General features: G+C 45.6%; 1 protein-coding gene across 1 annotated transcript in view; it reads right to left on the bottom strand.

Annotated features, from left to right (window-relative positions):
• Positions 1 to 3,190: 3,190 nt before the first annotated feature.
• The window catches only part of LOC138262184 (uncharacterized), a 34,964-nt gene continuing 18,158 nt past the window's right edge, over positions 3,191 to 19,996 (bottom strand). Inside the window, exon 2 of the transcript XR_011199213.1 lies at positions 3,191 to 3,437. The gene's annotated coding sequence lies outside the window, so the exon portion shown is untranslated. The remainder of the gene's footprint in view (positions 3,438 to 19,996) is intronic.

The following is a 19,996-nucleotide window of genomic DNA, read 5'->3' as shown; positions in this document are numbered from 1 at the left end:
AACATTATCAAACTTGGGAGTGCCATCTGGTCTCCTGAAACTCATTGCTCAACTGCATGAAAATACTTTCGCTCAAATTAGATGTGGCCAGGGGGGTGAGTTGACTGACCCTGTAGCTATTAAAAAAGGAGTTAGACAGGGATGTGTTCTGGCACCCACTCTTTTTTTGCTATATATCAATAATTGCATCCACTACTTAGAGAACTGTATAAATGATTCACCTAAATTGGTTGGGAAAAAAATCCCGTGTCTGCTATATGCAGATGACACAATTTTGATATCTAAATCGCCAATGGGAATCCAAAACCTGATCAACCAATTTTGTGTTTTTTGTAGTGACTATGGTCTGGACGTAAACATTAAGAAAACAAAACTCATGATATATAGTACCTCCAAGAAACGCTCGCGCGTTAGCATAGAAATGAACTCGATTCCATTGGAGAAAGTAAAAGAGTTTGACTACTTGGGTTTCAGACTATCGACCACAGGCAAATGGATGGCAGCCATTGACAAAGGGGCTCTCATTATAAGCCAGAGAGGTGGGGCCCTTGTCCGTAGATCGAGAAAGGCTCTGAGTCCCCCCTTGAACATACTTGCAGAGATTTACAATGTCCAAATCAGAGCAGCGGCCCTCTATGGAGCGGAACTTTGGGGGTCCCACAAAAACCTTGATACTCTGCAAACCAAGGAAAACCATTTCCTTAGACAGATTGCCCGGCTAGGTATGGGCTCACCAATGACCCCTCTAAGGCTAGACCTGGGTCTAAACAGTATCAAAACCACACTAGCCCTAAGGCCTCTCTCCTATTGGATTCGCTTATGGAAATCTGTTGAACTCGAACCATATAGGCTGGCTATAAGAGAGCTCATAGCCACCCCCCAGGCACTGGAGAAAATCCCATTTCCTTAGACAGATTGCCCGGCTAGGTATGGGCTCACCAATGACCCCTCTAAGGCTAGACCTAGGTCTAAACAGTATCAAAACCACAGCAGCCCTAAGGCCTCTCTCCTATTGGATTCGCTTATGGAAATCTGTTGAACTCGAACCATATAGGCTGGCTATAAGAGAGCTCATAGCCACCCCCCAGGCACTGGAGAAAATCCCATGGCTGAAGGAAATGAAATCTGCCTGGGTCAAAATAGGTTTTCCTTCCTACTGGAACTATCCGGATCAAATCCCCGATAATGCAAAGAAACTTGTCACAAAAAGATATTGGGAGAAAGTTAACGAAGACTCCTTGCACCAAAAAGGGGCGGGCAGGCTAACAATGGAATTTCTCCAATTCAAGCACGAGCCCTGGCCTGAGAACTTCTTGAACCTTCCCATGCCTCCGTACGCCCGTGCTTTATATCTCCAACTAAGATATGGTACACTGCCTATTAATGGTTTTACGGCTCACTGGTCATCTAACATCGCTTCAAATGATAGATGTATCTCTTGCCAAAATTGTAAAGAAACAATAGAGCATATACTATTTTTCTGCCCTCTGTATAAAAGTCCCAGAGGGAGGTGGATCATTCCCCTCTGCAAAAATATGTCATTACATGATAGAGCAAACACCACCAGAATCTGTACATACGACTCATCCTCCGTGGTAGCTATTACAGTTACCAAATTTTTAGCGGAGGCCTGGTACATCCAGCGTAGGCTTATTGTTTCAAAGGGCATGTGAGCCATCCTGACATTAGTCGACAGAAGGAGTCTCAACTGTTATTTTTTTGCCTCCATATGAGGATTGACAAGGGCCAGGTCCTACGGGGAAAAAATTGCACACATTGGTATGTTAGACAGAATTTTATATTCTAGTTTTTTATCCTTAATATTTTAGCCATGTCTTATTTATTGTACTTTTTATCTATAATCAAATACTTAGGCCCTCATTCTGACCTTGGCGGGCGGCGGAGGCCGCCCGCCAAAGTCCCGCCGTCAGGTTACCGTTCCGCGGTCGAAAGACCGCGGCGGTAATTCTGACTTTCCCGCTGGGCTGGCGGGCGGTCGCCTTCAGACCGCCAGCCAGCCCAGCGGGAAAGAGGCTTCCACGATGAAGCCGGCTCGGAATCGAGCCGGCGGAGTGGAAGCTGTGCGACGGGTGCAGTTGCACCCGTCGCGTATTTCACTGTCTGCGCAGCAGACAGTGAAATACATGTAGGGGCCCTCTTACGGGGGGCCCTGCAATGCCCATGCCAGTGGCATGGGCACTGCAGGGGCCCCCAGGGGCCCCGCGACCCCCCCTACCGCCATCCGGATCTCGGCGGTCCGACCGCCGGGATCTGGATGGCGGTAGTGGGGGTCGGAATCCCCGCGGCGGTGCAGCAAGCTGCGCCGCCGCGGAGGATTCAATGGGGCCGCGGTACACTGGCGAGACCCCGCCAGTGGTGCCGGTCCGACCGCGGCTTTACCGCCGCGGTCGGAATCCCCATTGGAGCACCGCCGGCCTGTCGGCGGTGCTCCCGCGGTCCTCCGCCCTGGCGGTCAAAGACCGCCAGGGTCAGAATGAGGGCCTTAGTCTTGTTGATCTTATTGTTATACTGTCCTGATTATTACTGTTTTTTTATTGTTGTCTTGTTTTTTTTTTTTTTATTTTTTTTTTTTAACAAATACTATTTTATCATGTATGATTGTTATCTTTGTTACTCAAAATGGCCTAGATCTCTAGACCGAATGAACTCAAATAAAAATAAATACTCATAAAACTTTACCAGGTTCTGTCCGTTCTGGAAAATAACTCAAGAGAACAATCGGTGTGAGCCACTTTCCTTTGCGAGGAAAAATAGGTTTACTTTAATCGAAAAGTTCCCTCACTGAAGAAAAACGAAACATGTAAACAAATGTGCTTTTGTGTATGATTAATCAAGTAGATTGTCAGTCGTGCTGACAAATACACTGCATGATGGGGGAGTTACATGGGTGGAGTGTGGGTGTTCCCACACATCTACCCATGTATGCTGAAGCATTCCCTCATTTATCAACACTGGTAGACCTGGGGAAGCGTCAGAATTGCACGCCTTCTGATCAGAGACACAACGAGGAGAAATGCTGCACACTATAAAAATTTCTAGCTTTCGCGTCTAGAATTTTCAATTCTATTAAGGACACGGAGGCGAGGATTATGCTTCTCTTTCCTTGCTTTAATATTCAGCAGCCAATAGGAAAAAGTTATACAACAAAACTACAAATCCCATGAACCCCAAGGGACACAACTACAATCATAGAGACGAACCCTATAAAACCCTGATGACTCAGTGTCTCTTCCTCTTTCTTTGCGAATAGAAACAGTTACGTCACTGATGCTCAAAGTCATATAAACGAAACTCAAGTCTTAAATCAAGAACAAACATCCAACCAGGCCGAAGCAGAAGGTAACAGAGGAAGGAGCAGGAACGGGTACCAAGGAGAAAATCCCAACGAAAATCGTCATATCATTTTTCTTCTTGACCTAAGACAAGAACAGAACACATAGCCATAAAAACTGTCTTGAATGTCAAATCAGTACAATATTATCATCTGATAGAAATATTACAAACATTTTTTTTTTTTTTTTTAATGAAATTCAGGGAGGGCAGAAACAAAAAGTCAATTCAAACAGCACATTGCACAATACACTATGGGGGTGATTCTAACTTCGGCGGGCGGCGGAGGCCGCCCGCCGAAGTTCCCCCACCAAAATACCGCTCCGCGGTCGAAAGACCGCTGAGGGTATTTTGGGATTTGCCCTGGGCTGGCGGGCGGCCGCCAAAAGGCCGCCCGCCAGCCCAGGGCAAATCAACCTTCCCACGAGGACGCCGGCTCAGAATTGAGCCGGCGTAGTGGGAAGGTGCGACGGGTGACACTGAAATACTTTGTGGGGCCCTCTTACGGGGGCCCCTGCAGTGCCCATGCCATGCAGAGACCCGCCAGGAACAGGATGGCGGTAGGGGGTGTCAGAATCCCCATGGCGGCGGAGCGCGCTCCGCCGCCATGGAGGATTCTGCAGGGCAGCCGGTTTCCCGCATCTGACCGCGGCCGAACCGCCGCGGTCAGAATGCCCTGCGGGGCACCGCCGGTCTGTCGGCGGTGCTCCCGCCGACCCTGGCCCTGGCAGGTCTCTAACCGCCAGGGTCAGAATGACCCCCTATGTATTATTTATCTTTCTGCCAGGGAGGAATAATCCTCGCCTCTGTGTCCTTAATAGAATTGAAAATTCTAGACGCGAAAGCTAGAAAAATTTATATTCTATGTCAGGACCGGAGGCTCTGATTATGCTAGTTTAAAGTTTAGTCATTACCACAGAAGCTACATCCAAAATGGCTTTGTAATAAAACCTCTTAAACGTGGATTCCGATGACCAGTCTGCTGCGTTTAAAATGTCCTCAAGACGAGAACCTAAAATGAAAGATTTTGATGCCATAGCACCTCTCACAGAGTGAGCACCAAATTTGGAAACATCAATACCTGCTTCTGCTAAAATCCATTTTACCCACCGAGCCAAGGTAGCAGATGCAACTGGACGAAAAGGCTTTTGAAGGGAAATAAGCAACTGACCTGCCATGTCAGTATGAAATTCTGCCATACCCACCTCGTAATCCTTCAGACATTGTACAACGCAGAGTTTCTGGTTCTCCGGAAAGGCTGGATAAGATACTACCCTTGTATTGCATTTTGTTCTTCTGGAAATTATAAAAGAAACACCTTCCGGAGAAAAACTTCTCCCTGCCAACTCTAAGGCTTTAACATCAGACACTCGTTTACATGATACCAGACAGAGTAAAAAGGTAAGTTTTGCAGACAGCTGTTTTCTGGAAAGATACTTATTGGAGGGCGAGGAGTCTAAAAACTGTAGAACAACGTTAACATCCCAAAGATGAGAATATTTGGGGCGAGGAGGATTTAACATCCTGATACCTCAAATCAATTTACAAACCATAGGCAACTGACCAATAGGTCTACCTTCGACAAACACATGTCCAGCCGAAATGGCCGAACGAAAGTTGTTGATCGAGTTATATGCCATACCCGAGGCAGCTAAAGACGCCAAAAAATTTAAGATCATGGTGCAATCGGCATTAAGGGGATCTGCACCCCGTGAAGCACACCAACTACACCAACGCCGCCAGGCTGAGGAATAGCGTTTGTGAGTGTTGGGGGCTCAGGCCTGGTTGATGAATTCCTGAGCTTCGCTCGAAAGGCCTGGGAGATTCCAATTTTGCCTGAAAGACGCCAGGCCAGGAGAGACAGTTGGCCCGATAAGATCAAGGGATGGGGCGATCTCCCTGGGTCTAGGAGGAGGTCCCAAGGCCACGGTAAAAGGAGGGGGGGAGCACAAGTCAGCTCCATGATGATGGGGAACCAAGGTTGTGCTCTCCAAAAAGGAACAATTAACACTATTTCCGCCTCTTGTCTCCGAAGCTGTGCCAAGACCCTGGGTATCATCACAAAGGGGGGAAAGGCATAATTTAGAGAGGGGGACCAATCCTGGAGAAATGCGTCTATCGCTCTTGCTACCGGGTCTGGGTGCCAACTGAAATAAGACGGAAGTTGTGTGTTCAGTCGGGAGGCAAATAGGTCTATTGAACATGGACCCCACATCCGCATAATCGTCTTGAAGACTCGAGGATGTAATCTCCAATCTCTGGCATCCCTCAAATGGCGGGAGTGCCAATCCGCTATAACATTCCGTTGACCCGGAAGGTACTCCGCTGTTACCGAGATCTGGTTCTGGAGACAGAAGTGCCAAAAATCTTTCGCTATCTCCGTGAGGATCTGGGATCGGGTTCCCCCCAATTTGTTCACATATCGCACTGCTGATACGTTGTCCATCCGAAGAAGGATGCAACATTTCGCTCTGCCTGCAGAAAAACTGCGGATGGCAAAAGAACCCGCTAAGAGTTCCAGACAGTTGATATGCATTGAAAGTTCTTCCTGAGACCAACGACCCCCGGTGGAGAGGGGGCCGCAGCGAGCACCCCAACCCACCGGTTGGCATCCGCCTCTATGGTCAGATCTGGAGAGCAAGGAAAAATGGCTCTGCCGTTCCATGCCTCCATGTGGTTTAACCACCAAGAGATCTCGAGGCTCGCTTCCTCTGAAAGAGGAACCAATTGGGAGTAGGATAGACCTTTGTTCAAGTGAAGTCTCTTTAGGAGTTGGAGGGCTCTGTAATGCAGAGGACCTGGAAAAATCGCCTGGATAGAAGACGCTAACAGACCCACTATATGGGCTAGGAATCTCAATGACACAGTCGTCTTGGACAATGCAAGTCTCAATTCTTTCTTGATCCTCTTTACTTTCACTTGTGGGAGAATCAGTTGAGCAGAGGGGGAATCCACCAGGAACCCTAGGAATTCTATCGATTGGGATGGAGACAGGATGGATTTCTGGACATTGATCACAAAACCCAGATCCTGAAGGAGAGAAATCGCCCATTCCAGATGAAGCATGAGCGTCAGGGGACATTGGGACATGATTATGATGTCGTCCAGGTAGATGATCAGACGAACACCCCTGGCTCTCAGATATTCCACCACCGGTCTCATCAACTTCGTGAAACACCACGGAGCCGACGAGAGGCCGAAGGGAAGGACTTTGAATTCGAATATCCTCCCTTCCCAGCGGAATTGTAGGAAACGTCTGTGAGGGGGGAAGATGGGGACGGACAGATAAGCATCTTTGAGGTCCAAACGGACCATCCAATCTCCTGTACGAAGAATGTCTCGAAGTAAATGGATCCCCTCCATTTTGAAATGTCGGTAGAGGATCCATTGGTTGAATTCTTTCAGATTGAGGACCAATCTTGATCCGCCTACCTTTTTGTCTACCAAGAAGATGGGACTTACGAAACCCCTGGGATGGAGGATTGATTCTTCTATCGCCTCCTTTGACAGGAGAGACATAATTTCTTAGTGAATAAAAGACCGATCTGAGAGGGAAAAATACATTGTGTTTGTGGGGAGAACCTGAATAGGGGATTGAAAAAATTCTATCTTGAAACCTAGAATGGTCTCGAGTATCCAAGGATCGTTTGATATCTTTAGCCAATTGTGATGAAAAATGCGAGTGCGCCCCCCCCAAAGGAACTTCCTCCCAAGGAATGATTCTCACCTGTAGAGGAGGAGTCTTGAATGGCGGCAGCTGCCCCTCTGAATCTTCCTCTGCGGAAGCGGCCACGGAAGGACCTTCTTGAGGGGTAGAAGGTGGAGGGCTGGTCTTGGTAACCACCTCTGCCTTGATAGCCCTGGAAGCCATCCGCAGAGGGGTTGTGAAGTCTCCGGCCGAACAATCGCCCTCTGAAGCGTCCGGCCCGGGAAAAAAGAGGACGAAGAGCTTTCCCAATAGAGCCCTGAGCTTTATCTAGACTGGAAAAGGTGGCAACGAATTTGGAGAGCTCTTTTAAGAAGGGGGCTCCAAATAACAGACCCTGGGCCGCTGAGCCTGCTTCTAAAGATGCCAGATCGGCTAATTTGGGGTCCATTTTCATCAGGATGGATCTGCGGCGCTCATTGGAAATGGCGCAGTTGGTATTGCCTAGCATGCAGATTGCTCTTTGAGACCAACCAATGAGAGTATCCGAATCTATCGGAACATTGGATTCCTTCGCTTGGTAAGCGAGTTCCAGGATCTTGGTCAAAGGGCCTGATAAATCCAGAAGCTTATCTTGGCAGGATTTCCAGGCCCTGTCGATTCCTTTTTTAGGGTCTTTCGTATACTTCTTGAGGTAAGTAATCATGGATGGGTCTATTTCTGGAGTCTCTGATATTTTGTCTGGGAGGTCCGGTCTAGGACATTCAGAACGAAGGCGAGCTCTTACTTTCTTATCAAATTCTTGGCACAGGTGGTTTTTTACGTAATCGGAGACCTCTGGGGGAGGAATCCAAGCAGAAGATCTGGGGTGAATGATATCCCCCGGTTCGAAAGTTAATAGTTTGGGTTGTTTAGCCACGGAAGTGTGGTGTGATTTAGCCTTGCGTTTACGAGGTTGTGAATCCTCTGTCGGTGGGCTGTGGGATGAGCTACCTTCCGAGTCCTCAGAAGGGTCTGAGGGAGGGTCAGTTGACATGCTATATGGGTGCTCAGTCATTAATGATGATGTTAATTTCTCAAATGCCTCGGCGAGAATGGATTTGGCAGGAGGGGTGGGCTGTCCCTGCAACATGTTTCCTTTGGGGGGAAGCCAGCCCTGCTGTTGTGCAAACCCTAGCAGGTGGTGTTTTAGAGGGGTGATTGCCTTGGCCAGGGCATCATTCACAGTCTGGCGCACGCCTGCGTCCAGAGCCTGGGCCAGATCTTGTTCGAAGGAACCTGGGTAGGGGTCCTCATAAAAGTAGTTCTCATCACCCTCAATTTCTTCTTCGTACATGGTATATTATGGAGAAAAAACCACTAAGTACTGGTGTATGGGGGAGCTTAAACACTGTATCTATATATATATATATATAAATGTCAGGATATATATATACTAATCTGACCCCAATGCAGGTGATGCTTAAAGTTTTAAATGTTTAGATGTGGAGGGAGCACCTGCTTCAAGCTCTAGGTGGGAACACCTGAATTTATGATTTTTACAACCCTGTAGATATTTCCTGACAGGGCGTTCAGGGGGAGCACCGGGTTATGGCATGAAATGCCTTATCTTTGTGAGGGGCGATGATTTATAAGCCCCGAGGGAGAATTCCGGCACTTACTGCCCGACAGAAAGCACGCGAGTCGATCGGCAAAATCCTTGCAATGAAGGGAAAAACGCCGGTCGGCTCACGCGCCCTCTGCGAGGCCAGAAATAGAAATGGGACTGCGCGACGAGGTCGCGCCGTCCCGCTCCCCAAATTGAGCTCCCACTCCACAGGGTACTGCGGGCGGCAAGCCGCCCTTCGGTAGTACGTCGTGCGTTGTAAATTCAATAATAATACATTAAATAAGCATGTAAACTCAAGAATTGGCCACGTAATGGCAAAAACGACTTAACTGGGTGCGCAGCAGCAAAGAAAGAGGAAGAGACACTGAGTCATGAGGGTTTTATAGGGTTCGTCTCTATGATTGTAGTTGTGCCCCTTGGGGTTCATGGGATTTGTAGTTTTGTTGTATAACTTTTTCCTATTGGCTGCTGAATATTAAAGCAAGGAAAGAGAAGCATAATCCTCGCCTCCAGTCCTGACATAGAATTAGAAAGAGCAAAATGCCTGTGATGATGGTATTCTGCAGGAAGGTGTCCCTTCCTGCACCAACATAACCCTGCTTACAACGAAGACTCTGTTGCACCAAGGACTCAAGGAAAGGACAGGCATGCGCCAAATAATGTTAAAAATGATGCATTCCAGAGCTCTCCCTTACATGATTGGCAGAGCAGCAAGGTCTCTTGCTGCTTTGCGTGAAACCTTATTAAATCGGCCCCGTGTTATTTTGTATGACTACGCGGACGTTCAATGCTTTTTACATATATATGTGTTAACAACCTGACAGAGCACATGCACATATTGGTATGGATGCCCTTTAATATGATGTATGCTCATGTGTCACCGTGTGCCTCACTGCCACTGAGGTTAGCATCATATTGCCATATCACATCCTCATTCAGCATGGAGTCAAATAGTGCTTACTGACATCACCGACATCATCCTTCTTAGTGTCTGTACAGCCTTGCAAGATTTTGCCTTTGGAAATCTGAAGTGTATACAGGAGGCACACCACAACATTTATCACTTAACTGCAAAAGCAATATACCCTGGCTAAGCCTAGGTCTTTCTTTTAAACTAATAAAGACGTCGTGCTTTTCATTACATGTGTTCCCAGGTTTTATTATTCAAATGAACCTGTTTTTTTCTTGTTCGAGGAGCATATCAGGAACAGGAATGGTAACCTATAGGTCATACGTTGAGCTTTCTGAAAATTAAACGTATCTGAAATGTATAAGCGGTTTTATATAATTTACTAGTCAGGTCAATAGACAGAACACAACCATTGGTATAAAAGGTGGGTGTGGTACCGACATATGAGGACTGTTCCTGTGATGTCAGAATACTTCGTATATGCTAAGAAGTACCTCGGGGTTTGTAAGACTTGTGAACTGGAAACATCTAAATGCACAAGAAATGCGGGGACTTTCAAAATTTGCAATTGTGCCAGTTTGATGTAATGAAAAGTGAAAATATTTGGAGTATTTGTAATCTCGTATACATAACGCTATTTATTGCAAACAAAATAGATTTATTTCAAAAATAATATTTTAGCAAATTGATATGCATTTCATGGAGTGTTTTTCTCTTTACTTGAGATATTTCTTTTCCTTTAGACAGTTTCTAAGATTAGGAAGGCCTGAACTAGAACAGTGACATTTTAACTTAAACTCACACGACTGTGAACTTAATCATATGTGACTCGTAGTGCAATTTCCTGAAAAAAAAAACCTACAAATGACATCTTTTAGACACAACTGATGTGATCTTTGTTATTGAAATCGTACAGGTAGTTTTTATATACAAATTTTCAATCGCTATCCAAGCAAATAATATAAAAGAAAAATATACCATTTTACAACCTCCTCCTTGATAACTAAAGTCACTGTTTACTTCAATGTTTTCTTGAAGGTACTATAAAAGCAGTATTGTTTTTTAGCAAAATGAAATCGAATAAACGCTACACTTAATTTAAATGTAGGGAATCCTATTTATTTTTTAAAAAATCTCACTAATTAAAACTCTGTTTATTATCTGGTGCAGAATAAATGTATGGTGAAGCTTCAGCATTCACAAATATTGCTGGGGCAAGGTGGTACATACGTGCAAGCAGTACGGGGTGAGCGAGTTGCTGCTATATGTGGGAAAAGTCTGAATTCCCCAGATATTCTTGTCTTGTTTACAAACTTTGCATTCATAATGCAGCATTATTTTCCAAATGTTACTGCAGGGCATTAACATATAGAAGTTCCAATGATGGGCAAAGCTCTCTAGTCATACTGCATGTATTTATCTCTGCTAACAAAACACTGCACAAAAGAGCCAGATCATTATCTATTTAAGGATTTATAATGAGGTAGGCTGGACCCGCTCATGGCACCTGACTCTTAGGCCCATGTTCCTAGGTGGGTGGAAACGCGTCTGACTAGAGAGCTTTGCCCATCATTGTAACTTTTTAAAAGCATTTTTAAAGCTCCCACCTGCTGAAAGCAAACTTTGGCCCTCATTTACGAGTCTTGTGGTCAGCATAACACCGCTGTGGATTTGGTGGCCGCACCGTTGCGGGCCCGGAGGTGAAGAATGCCATATTACAAGTCCCGGAAAGGTACCTGCAGAACACAGACAAGTTATCGTCCGGGCCGCCACTGCGAAAGTGCTAGACTGCCAGGCAGCATCCCATGACCATATTACGAGGTTGCACACCGCCATGATTTCTGGGGTGGAACCACCGCCACCAAAACCATGGAGGAAACTAACAAGATAAAGGGAACACCCACCTTCAGGAACACAGGCACATCTGCAGGCACCATGGCATGTGAAATGCATCTCCTTCCAATCCTCTACCTGTCCCTGCAACTCCCAGACCTAGCACACCCTGGATGGAACAACTTTAGTACACACACTCACACCACACACATAAAATGGGAAACCATGCCCAAACACAAGCAAACAAACACCAGTACCCACACACATACACACCTATACCCACAACCACCACACATAAATGGAGAATGAAAGCCAGGACTAGGTAGGTAACAATGACACCAATGGTGTAGTGCTGCATGATAACCATATATTAAAAATTTGATAAAACGTATGTACATACAGGCCCAAGGGCCAGTCCAAAACCATAATGCTCCCAGCACACTGGGCATCAGATGTTACTCCATCTTGACTCCTGACTGCAAAGTGCAGACCTCCACATTGCAGGGGCATCACCAGGAAATGCAGGCACCTCAGGGGAGGGGGGTGGAGTTGGGGGTGTCTTTGGGCTTGAAGGGGTGGTCCTTCAGTCTGGCCCTGGAGGGGGGCCCTCCGGTGTGCCCTTAGGTTGGGGGTCCCTAAAATTGTCCCTGGATGGTGGTGGCTTACCAAGCGCCTGCGGTTTGGGCTTGCCCTTGGATGGTGGGGGTGTAGCAAGGGGGTGGGCATGGGCTTGGCCTTGGAGGTGGAAGGAGTGGTTTTGGCCTGGAAAGAGGAGGGAGTGGGCTTGGGTTTGGAAGCAGGAGTAGTGGCTGTCACGGTGGCGGAAGTGGCAGGTGGCGGAAGTGGCAGGTGGCGGAGAGGCATGGGCAGGGGCAATGGCAGACTGGGATGCAGAAGGATGGGCCAGAGCAAGGGTAGCATGGCACTTGGGAGGAACAGGGACTGAGTCACTGATGGGTAACAGGGAAAACTCACGCAGGAAACGTTTTTTGGGAACACATGGGAGGTCACTGGAAAGACGTTTGGGAGCAGAGGGAGTGGGCTTGATTGTGAGGGGTGTAAGTAGGTGCGCCATGGGGGCAGGTGAGTGGGTGTATGAAATGTGTGTGCTTGGGGGCCGTTTGGGTGGGTGAGTGTGTGCATCTAGATGTACTGGGGGGATGTGAGGAGGAGATGCAGGGAGATGGCAGGAGGGAAGTGTGAGTGAATGTTGAGGTGGTGTCTGCAGGTAGGGTGGATGTGCTGCATGTGGGTGTGTTGATAGCTGTGCTGTCTGCGCCGGCGGATTATGCGGTGCATTAATGGGGGGTCAGAAGATGTGGTGACAGTGGCAGTGAGGACACGTGTGGCAGGAACAGTGACTGATGTGATGCTGACTGCAGGTGGGAGTGTAGTGTCGACTGTGGGGGAAGGTGGTTGGGTAGGCAGTGCAGGGTGTGGATATTGACATGTCTGCATGGGTGGGTTGAGTGTGTGCATGGCGGTGGTGGCGTCTGCGGTGCTTAAGTTTGTCCTTGCATACCGTGTCTGTTGATGTAGATGCATGTGGGTCAGTAAGTGTGCCTTGGATGGGTGAGGGGAGAGGGATGAGGGATTGGTAACAGGTAGCTGGAGGGGGGACGGAATAAGAAGGGGCACTGGCTGCCATCAACGAGGAGGCCAGAGCCAGAGGAGGGGCGTGTGGTGTTAGGCACTGGGTTAGTGGGGCAGGTTGCAGTGGTTTGGTGAATGGTGGGGAGGCATGCTTGGCATGGGTGGTTGGTGCTTGGGGGATATTGCTGACTTACCAGTGTTGAGCCCATCGCTGATGCCAGGCAGGACCTCAGGATGCAAGATGTCCAGGAGCTTTTCCTCCCAGGTTGTCAGCTGGAGGGGAGGAGGTGGGTGCCCACCGCCAGTCTTATTACTGGCTATCCTCTGCCTGGAAGCCATGGACCGCACCTTCCCCCTGAGGTTGTTCCACCTCTTTCTGATGTCCTCCCTTGTGCTTGGTATGTGCTGACTGCGTTGACCCTGTCGACAATCCTCTGCCATATTGCCATCTTTTTGGCTATTGATATCTGTTGAACCTGGACTCACATGAGCTGTGGCTCTACTCTGATGATCTCATCCACCATGACCTGCTACTCATTGTTGGTAAAGCGTGGGTGCTTCTGGCGTGACATCTTGGGGGGTGGGTATGTGTAGTGCCTGTTGGGTGCAGTATGGGGTATGTGGTGATGTGGGGGTATTTGGATGTAGGTGCTGGTGGGCTGCGGTGTTAATTTGTGCAACCTGTGCTGTGTGATGTTTGTTAGCTGTGTTTGGGGTATTCTTCTTCACGTCTTTGGCTGTGGCTGCTCGTATCGGACACAAGGGATTGTAGGTGGGTGGGTGGGGGAGTCATATGGTGGCGTGGTCAGGTGTCCGTGGTGTGTGTATGATTATCAGGTTTGGTTTATTTGAACTGGTCAATGTGGTGTTGCGTACTTTCCTCTGTGCCTTTTTGTTATTTTGTTTTTGTTTGTTTTTGTTAGTGTATTTTTGTTATTTTGAAGATAATAAGACATGAGAAGTTTTGTTTAAAGTAGAAAAACTGTTAATGTATTGTTGTTTTTTTACTATCTTGCTGGCCTCTCGCGAGACACCAGCGAGGCACCTGGGAGAGGAAAGACATCCCAAGGAAGGATTGTGATTGGTTCATATGAATGTCTTTATATAGCAAAGAAAGATTCCTTCCTTGTTGCATTATTTCCCTCTTGAGTTTTTTGGCTACCTCTCTGATGTTGCTGATCTTCTGTGATCAGAATGACATCATCTGAGTCAAATGAGAGCCCTACTCCTGTTCCTGCAAGTCAGCCACCTCAGACACCCAGGCAGTATTTGATCTAGCATTTTTTTCAGATGTGGCCTGGTGGGAAGAAAGTGTCTGCCAAATATGTAATTTGTGACATATGCAAAAAAGAGTTCATCAGGGGCAGTTGGAATGGACAACTTTCAATATTCCATGGTGCGAATGTGCCTGCATTGGTGCTAGGCTTCCAAAAGGGCACTAGCACGGTGAAAATGCAAGAATGTGCTGCATTGACTTAAATACAGTGCATTTCTGCCCTTTTGCCGTTACTCAGTGTAGCACAGCAAGGTGACTTGCTGTGTTGCAGGGTGTCAACTCTTACTGACACTTCATGACACACTTTATGAAATATATTAAGAGCCTATCTTCTCCATCAAATTACCAGAACTGAGCTACTTCTGGTTCTGCACCCAATCACATCACGGCATTTCTTTAACCATGTATTAAAAATGGTAACTATTGGTTGAGACTTGGCCTTTTTTTTTTTACTTCTCCTCCTACGATCTCACAAGATTTTCATGGGATTGTAAAAAATCAAATGGCAGACCGAGTAATTTTCCATGCTAGTCTCACGAGGCACTCGTGAAATTGTAACATTTTTAAAAATAATAATTAACCTTCTGCTCATCACAGTAGTTATCACTTACACACTATCTCTCAAAAACAAGCACCACAATATACATTCCTATTAATAAAATGTAGTATGAACTCATCTACTCATTTTTGATCCTGTGAGGCTCTCACAGGATCGTAAAACACTTTGTGGTAGGCCCAGAAAGTTTCCATGTGGTTATCGCGAGAGGCTCGCAGGATTGTTAAAAACCTTGTGAGAGTCTTTTGGTATTGCAACAAAATTGTAGGTAAATAGTAACATGTAGGATGGAGTATCCTCCCCACTGAGACCTATCTCTTAAATGACATGGGTGTGTAATAGGGTGTGGGAAACAACTGGTGTCTCCACACATACTTCTGTCTGAGATGACAGGTGTACCAGTAGCATGTATCTCAGGACTGGCCTTTCCACTGAAACCTCTCTCTTGGATGATGGGTGTGTAGAGTAGGGTGTGAGGAGAGACTGGCCTCTTCCCTCAGACCTCTCACTTATATGAGAAGTTTGTGTAGTAGGGTGGCTGCATGGACTGCCCTCTCTTTCTACACCTCTTTCTCAGATAACAAGAGTGCATGGTAAGGTACATGGACTGCGCTCCCCTTCTAGAATTCTCTCTCAGGTGACTGGTTTACATAGTAGTGTGTATGGAGAGAGACTACCTCTCCACTTAGTCCTCTCCCTCAAATAACGGGTGTATACATGGACTACCCTCTCCTTACAGACCTCTCACGCTGATGTTGGGTGTGCATAGTAGGCTGTGTGGAGAAGAATGGCATCGCCAGTAAGACCTCTGTTTCAGATGACACGTGTGCATAGTAGGGTGTATGCATGGACTAGCCTCTTCTGTCAGACCACAGTCTCAGATAATGACTCTGCATAGTAGGGATATGTAGATGGACTGGTCTCTTCTGTTAGACCTCTGTCACAGATGATGACTGTGCATAGTGGAGTATGTACATGGACTAGCCTCTCCTTCCAGATCACTCTCTCAGATGACGTGTGTGTAGTAGGGAGTTGGTGTGGAGAAAGACTGGCCTCTCTGCTGAGACCTTTCTCTTTGATTACATTTGTGTATAGTATGCTCTGTCCAGGGACTGCCCTCCCTGCTAACACCAATCTCTCTGATAATGGGTGTGCATAGTAGGGTATGGGAAGTGACTATACCCTATTCACAATTCTTACAAAGCTGATATGATTAAATAGTACACTCTGACAAATATCATCTCCAGTAATACTCCTTCCTCCAGTGGCAAGTATGCATACTACAGTTTTTTCAAAGATCACCTACTCCTTTCTACTGTTTACAATCCCACAAGAGTCTTGTGAGATCGTAACTTTCTTGGAAAATAGGAATTACCCATCTACTCATCACAATACTTAGTTCTTACACTCTTCCTCTTAAAAACAATGACCAAAATGTGCATTTTTGCTTTTCATTATCTAGTCAGAGTCCCCCAAGATCGCAAATATTAGTTAAAAACAATATACATTTTCATCACTATAGTTATGCCTTAGACATCTCCACTCTAGATCTAATGGGACAGCATGCCTTTTGCATCCTCCTTATATGGTTTTTTACTTCATTTCCACAACACCTCAAATGTTTCACTGTAAACTGTAATGGCGGCCATTTCATTTCTAACATTCCAGCAGCAAGCCAATCAAAGCGCTTGCTCTTGCAAGACTCTCCAGACCCTCTTGCTCTTGCAAGAGTGTAAAGGCTCACAGGAAAATTGAGCCTCTCAACCTATCACAGGCCTCCATTTTTAAATTTGTATACTCGTGGGAGGTTTGTGGGACTCTTGTGAGCCCAACTGTCCAAATATACAATTATATTTTACTCTTAATTTCTCAAAAACAGTGAAATGGAATTATACCAAATCACAAAAATCACAGTCTGCGGATCAAACTCTAGCTTTCTGTTGAATTTGTTGTAATTCCATTCAGCAATTTTTGCTGTAGCCGTGTTTCAAGAAGTCCATGGAAAATGCATTGGGATTTTACATTTTGGGATCATCCTTTTTTCTTGGCCCCCGCTTGAATGATCACCCCAAAATGTTTCTGGGAAGGAGCTGAGGTGGATGAACTTTTTTGGGGAATATTTTGTGAAGATTCATCAAACAGTGTCAAAGTTATTAGCAAACCTAAAAACGCTCCACCTATGGAAAAGCAGACCACACTATAACTTCCTACTGGTGACCGCCAGTAGGTAATATATATGTATAAAATGGCAGCAGCTATTTTCTATTTTTTATTTTTTTTAAAGCTTCAATCCTTTTTCGGTTAAAAAATGTATTTTGTTGATTATGGTGGTGATCATGGAATAATTCATATCACACACAGCTACTGCATTGTAGAAAGAATGGTTCGGAAAAACGTGGTCTAAAATCAAATCAGAAAACTTCCAATTGCCTTGGGGTAATAGCACTGTTGTGGGTACTGTACAATGGGTTGAGTGCTACAATTTATGTTTTTTTCCATCTAGCTACATTTGCCCCAAAGGTCCACTCCTTGTTGGAGGTCTCCATGCACCCAAGCCAAACCTCTTGACCATCACCACCACCGTTGACACTGTTGTCCTCCAGAAAATCATGTGGGACCTAGGGGAGATCAGGTACAGCCAGCGGAAACATTTGCACAAGGGGAGACTGCAGAGGCCTTTTTATTATGAGGGGTAGGGCTTGTTGTGGGAGGTGAAGGTGGGAAGGACAGTTGGGGGTAGGGTGTTTTGGGGGTACGTTGGGTTTGGGTGAGGGGTGAACATATTGTGTGAAAGAGGGTGGGAGGGACAGTGGGGGGACAAGGTGTTTTGGGGAATGTTTGGTTTCGGTAAGGGGATGGGCCTGTTGTGAAAGGAGAGTGTGTAACTTATATATATTTTATTTTTGTTAAATTAAATCAATGAGATTTTGTTTATCATGAGTATATGTCTTTACATTAGTTAGAGTAGCCTCACACACAGTTAAAGAGGAACATAATGGAGGCTGTTCTTCTCCTTACCTGTCCCATTGCAAACCAATTATCCCACTGTGTCCATAAACTTTCCCCTTCAAGTTTTTAATATTTTTATCTTTCCATGTGTTATTAATTACTCTACTTACCTTACCTCATCTGGTCTAGTACCCCTCCACACACAGGGGTTGTTACGACCTTGGTGGATGGGATACTTAGTCACAAATGTGACAGTTATCCCATCTGCCATATTACAAGTCTCATTACATCCTATGGAGCTTGTGAAACGACGGACGGTATATCCATCACATTTGTGACAGAGTATCCCATCCGCCAAGGTTGTAATCAGGCCCACAGTGTTGTAAAACAGAATGTGTGTGCCCTGACCATACAAAACCTTCCCAGCCTTGCTTCTTGAAGTGAGAAGCATCCACTCTCTGTATCAATAATATATGTGTATACTACTTATCTGCCAATGCCCTCCCCTCTATAATTAGTGACAGCTAATGGAGTTGTTCAATGTGTAGTAAAAACAGCAATCCCTCCTTCCAGAGAGCTTAGTTTCCTATGTGAATTTATAAAGTGATGTTTGCTTCCATTCCTATAATTGATCTATATCTTAATGCAGGGCTTTGCAAAAAGCCTTCTTAATGCTAGTGACAGTGGACCAACAGTGCTTGCGGGGACTCCATCAAGGCTATTGCAGGACATAGTAAGTGAACCTGGTGAGGTGCACTAGTCCATAACAGCCACCAACTAGACTAAAGGGAAACAATATAAGTGGAAAATCCAAGACTGAGACAACATTAGCAACATAGACCCTCATTATGTATGAAAAGGGAAGGTTAGGGCCTGGGAAAAGGGTGATTAGGCCAGGTCGCCATGACAGTGTAAAACTTCACCCACAGGCTCTGTGATGGCAGGTCTGAGACATGGTTGGAGGGCTCCTCAAGTGGGTGACAAAATCAGTGCTGCAGGCCCACAAGTAGCTTTTAGTTTACAGGCCCTGGCACATGTATTGCACTTTACTAAGGACTAATATGTAAATTGAATGTGTCAATTGGGGCTAAGCAAATATTACCATGTTTAGGAGAGATCGCACAAAAACTTTATTACTGTTTAGTAGTGGTAAAGAGCACAGAGTCCTATTACCAACAAAAGCAGGGGCACAAAAATGGAGGAGGTAGGCAAATAATTGGGGGAAGGCCATCCTAAAATTGTCCGGTCTAACACCTATCATTCAGTTCTCTGAGTAATAGCCACCTGTTTGTCCTGTAGTCACCAAACGTTGTTGAGAGTTTTCTCAGTGCGCCTTGTTGTAACCTACATATTGTTTTAGTAAGTTATTTGGGCAACCCTCTCCCAAAATAATACTCCTCTTCAGGACAATTCGCATTTCCAATTTGCAGGTAGGTCTATTACGTTGAGCATCATTGCTGTTTTGGTCTCTCGTTTGTAGTCCTGCAATAGGTTTAAACACATGCATTCATGTGTTAGGTATGCATTCCACTGCTGTTTTCAAGATTTGTGTTCCATAGTGAAGATTGGCATGGGTCCATTTTGAAATCTGTTTTACAAATGCAAGTGAAACTTACCTGCCGACTACGTTATATGTTGTCAGAAATGTCTTGTCCGTATTCATAGAATGAGGATAAGTAGATATTTCAACTTGCCATTTGCATTTACCCTTTGAACAATTGTCGGTTAGAGCAAATCTCCAATCATGGACCCAAAAGAGGATCGCCCAGCAACACGTGAACTTCCACAAACTTGTCAGTTTTTTTGTACTCATAAACCTTACCAGCTTCTGTCCATTCTGGAAAATAACTCAAGAGAACAATCGGTGTGAGCCACTTTCCTTTGTGAGGAAAAATAGGTTTGCTTTCATCGAAAAGTTCCCTCACTGAAGAAAAACGAAACATGTAAACAAATGTGCTTTTGTGTATGATTAATCAAGTAGATTGTCAGTCGTGCTGACAATTTACTGCAGTGACGTACGATAATACCGATTTCTGAGGTTTCCTCGAATCACTGAAAATGTACAAATTGTAGATTTACATTTCTGATGTATAGATTTTAAAAAAAATCTGAATCATTATACAGTTTTGTTGAAGCATTGCTTCTACAAGTTCAGTTCTGTAAACCTGAGCTCCAGGACAGACCACAAAACAGTTTATTCTGCGATACCACGGCACCTTGGTGGTATTTATAGCTGTTCTTGGTGCAGACATGCTTACAACTGCTAAATATGA

Source organism: Pleurodeles waltl, chromosome 2_1, assembly GCF_031143425.1.
Source record: "Pleurodeles waltl isolate 20211129_DDA chromosome 2_1, aPleWal1.hap1.20221129, whole genome shotgun sequence".
Taxonomy (NCBI): domain Eukaryota; kingdom Metazoa; phylum Chordata; class Amphibia; order Caudata; family Salamandridae; genus Pleurodeles; species Pleurodeles waltl.
This window is presented reverse-complemented; position numbering and strand designations above follow the sequence as displayed.